The sequence below is a fragment of the Olea europaea genome, chromosome 11 (assembly GCF_002742605.1).
Source record: "Olea europaea var. sylvestris chromosome 11, O_europaea_v1, whole genome shotgun sequence".
Taxonomy (NCBI): domain Eukaryota; kingdom Viridiplantae; phylum Streptophyta; class Magnoliopsida; order Lamiales; family Oleaceae; genus Olea; species Olea europaea.
The window spans coordinates 21,942,547-21,946,448 of record NC_036247.1 but is presented as its reverse complement, the minus strand read 5'-3'; positions in this window follow the sequence as shown (position 1 = coordinate 21,946,448).

Below are 3,902 nucleotides of genomic sequence, written 5' to 3'. Positions count from 1 at the left end.
AACGGTCAAAAAATTAATTTTAATAGCTTAAAATCTGTACCAAACAAACACTAAAGCATAGCAGCTCGAGAACTCACAAACTGAGGAGCTCACGTCACGAACTAAAGATGCTATGTGACTTATAGATTTCGCTCGAGTGGAACGATTGTCGATGCTCTATTTCTTCTCTTCCTCCCGTTGTTGAGGCTAGCCTCTGCCCGAGAAGAACATCAGAGCGATATCGAAGCGAGATTATCGTTTATTTACTTTGACTCTGCTTCCAAATCAACTAAACTAAAAGCTTCTACCATGACAATTCGCGCAGCAAAAACAACCTTCACACCTTTAGGTAAGGTTTTAATTCTTAACAAAGAAAGTCAAGTTTGAAATTGATTCGATCGTAAGGTTACGACATCATTGAACTCATGAAATGCTTTCTTTGTACAACAACCTATTCAAACCCATTTTTATTTCTTAGCATGAAGCTTGTAGACTCAAAATGTTCCTTATTCCCTGTATTGGTTATGTTCTTTATTTCTCGTCTAGCAGAAACTAATCGAGCTCTCCCAAAAGTAGAAGCTGGATCAGATGCCCCTGGTAAGAGGCTGATTAAAAGAATACAGGGAAAACATGGAGGTTGAAGCATAGGTTTCCGACACATCCTTAAAACCAAAAACCTATTTAGAGTGGAGCCTAGTTTAAGCTGTCAAATAGATGATGGAATGGAAAAATAAACACTAGTAAGAATAAGGCTCGTTCTTTATCTCTCTATGACCATGTCCATAGAAGGAGAAATGCAATGAGCCACATAGGTTTTTATCTTAGAGTCGTATAGTACCGAAAGTACCCGTACAAAAGGAAGGCAACACGACTTTAGGACAGCTTCCTTGACACAACTCCCTATGACTTGCTTTCTAAATCTCTTCTCGTATTTATGTTATGTTGAGTTATATGTATATTATTGAATTATATTATTTATAACTTGTTATGTTAATAAGTAAATTACACACAAATCACTATTTTTTCCAACAATTATCTCAGTTTTAGTTATATTTTTAGCATGGCTTATCCCAGTTTTGATTATATTTTAACATGGCGATTTCAATTTCAAATGATCAGCTGCAGGAACACTTTAGTCAGCGTAGCACAAGTACTTCGTCAAACTTATGCAAGATGATAAAGGAATGAGCAAGGGGTATGGATTTGTTTGCATCTTTCCAAACCCAAAGAACTGACCAAAGCTGTGAACACTTTTCGTAGTGAGCTGACATGTTTACAGACAAGTTTTTCTCATTACTGAAGCAAATGGGGATATTGCATTATGGAACTAACTTTTTTTAATCTTATTACAGGCCAACAAGATGGCAATGGTAAAATTCAAGAGTTTATTTATCCTATGCTACACTAATCATTTGAATTTTTTGAAGCCTCTATTTGCAGTTTTTTTTTTTTTTTTAAAGTTCAAGTACCAAATTGATGAAGTTTTAGCTTTTTAATGTTTAGATTTACATTTTTTTTTAATTTTGATTTTAGTTGAATAGGATATTTTATAACTATTAGGTTTTTAGTTAAATATAAATTCTAAAATAAAATAAAAAGATATTAGAGAATTTAATGAAGATAAATATTAGTGGATAAATTTAGTGATATATTTTTATTTAATTTATATATGTCTATTTAAGTAAATTTAAATAAGATTAAAAATATAATTATATTATATTTTTAAAAGTTCTCGTTGAAATATCATTATAAATATGAAGTTAAAATATAAAATAGGGAGAATAACGGTTGGGATCCCTAACCTTTCAGAACTTAGGTTCTTTTAATTTTAATTGCAAGGATGAAATTTTGGTGGAAAGAAAATAAATTTTAGGGAATTGAATTGTCTAGAACTTGTTTTCTTGGAAATTGTCAATTAAATATGTTTGATTGGTATAACTTTCCACTTGAAAAATGTTGAAATTTTGGATATTTTGATATTCGTTTGGTCTTGTTTTTCATGAAAATTGCCAATTAAAGGGATAGACTTTTTTACAATTGTTGATAGATTTTGTTTCCATTACTGAAAATTAAAAAAAAAAAAGTTGAAGAACCGAATTCTCACTAAAATTGTGGCAATCAAACACTATATTTTGGTGGAAAATTTTCCATGGAAAATGTGGCCAATCAAACAAGACCTTAGTAGAAAATATCCAAACATTTCATTTTGACATCTGGGATCCCAAACCTTCAGTTAATATGACAAATGAAGAACACGTGGATGAAATTCGTCCATCCATCCGTTAGTTGACCAAGAAATTCTTTTTTTCCCCTCATTTTGACCATTTAAGGAAGGGCGAATTGATCATATATGGACAATTTAAATATTAAATCAAAAAGATAAAGATAAAGAGAAAGGAAAAATAGATTGAAACCTTCTTCCCCGTCCAACCCAAAACAAACTAGGAAAATCAACCTTCAAATCACAACCGACCGACCATTGCCGTCCAAAAGCAAGATATCTCACATATTAAGAAGTGATTCAATCACTCCGATCTCAGAGAACACCTTTACCAATTGACAATTGCCGTAAATGGCCTTTTAGGAGTTGGAAAATATAATTTTGAAAGATAAAGGAATTAGTAGTTATAGTGGTAGAGGAATTTCCGTAATGTATAAATTAATGTTGTATTAAAGATGGAAATTTGGGAGAAAATACATAGAAAACCAGTTCAACAGCAAATGTAAGCAACCAATACAGTTGAAAATTGGAAATTGCTGATTCCATCTCTGCAAATATTCAACATGTTGAAACTAAGAGAATAGAGAAAGAATTGTGAATAACTTTTGTATTCTGTGATAAATAAAACTGTACAAGAGTCCTCCTTTTATAGGTGAAGGAGGCAAGCACATAAGGTAATTAATTAGTGCTAATTATACAAATCATGCTCTAATTATACAATTACACAAATCATGGAGATTGGTCAATTAATATAATTGGGGAGATAAGCTAACATTCACCTCAAACTCAAGGTGGTATTGAAGATGCCAACTGAAGTTTGCAAACTAAAGAACAATGGCGACCAGTAGATGAGACTTTGTGAAGATATTAGCCATATAATCAGCTGAAGAAACTAACAAGAGGCGTAGTGTCCCTTCCTGAAGATGATGACTCACGAAATGGCAGTCGATCTTAATGTGTTTTGTGCGTTCATGAAAGACACCGTTATGAACGATCTGGATAGCACTATGATTATCATAATAAAGCGCAGTGCCAGAGGACTGAGGAACACCCATATTTTGGAGAAGCCAACGAAGCTAAAAAAGTTTGGAAGTAGTGTCAGCAAGGGCTCGATACTCAGTCTCAGTGCTAGAGCGAGCAACAACGGTCTGCTTTTTACTCCCCCAAGAGATAGGGGAGTCATCAAGTAGAAAAAGAAAACCAGTAGTAGATCGACAATCAATAGAGTTCCCTACCCAATCAACATCAGAGTAAACCTTCAACGTCAAGGATGAGTGAGAGGAAAAGTGAAGCCCATGAAATAATATTCCCTTCACATAGTATAAGATACGAAGAATAGCCGCGTGGTGAATAGAACGAGGAGCTGACATAAATTAGCTAACAAGATGCATTGCATAGGTAATGTCTGGTCTAGTGACAGTGAGATAAATCAAGCTCCCAACAAGCTGTCGGTAAAGAGTGGCATCAGGAAGGAGCTCCCTATTAGTAGGATGAAGTTTGATGTTGGACTCTAGCGGACTATCATCTATCTTACAAGCTGTGAGATTAGTGTGGGTGAGAAGATCAGAAGCATACTTGGCTTGGGTCAAAGAGTAGCCATTAGAGATAGGGGACACCTCAAAGCTGAGGAAGTAGTTAAGAGAACCAAGGTCTTTTATCTCAAAATGCCGACACAGAAACTGCTTAAACTCATGAATGCCAG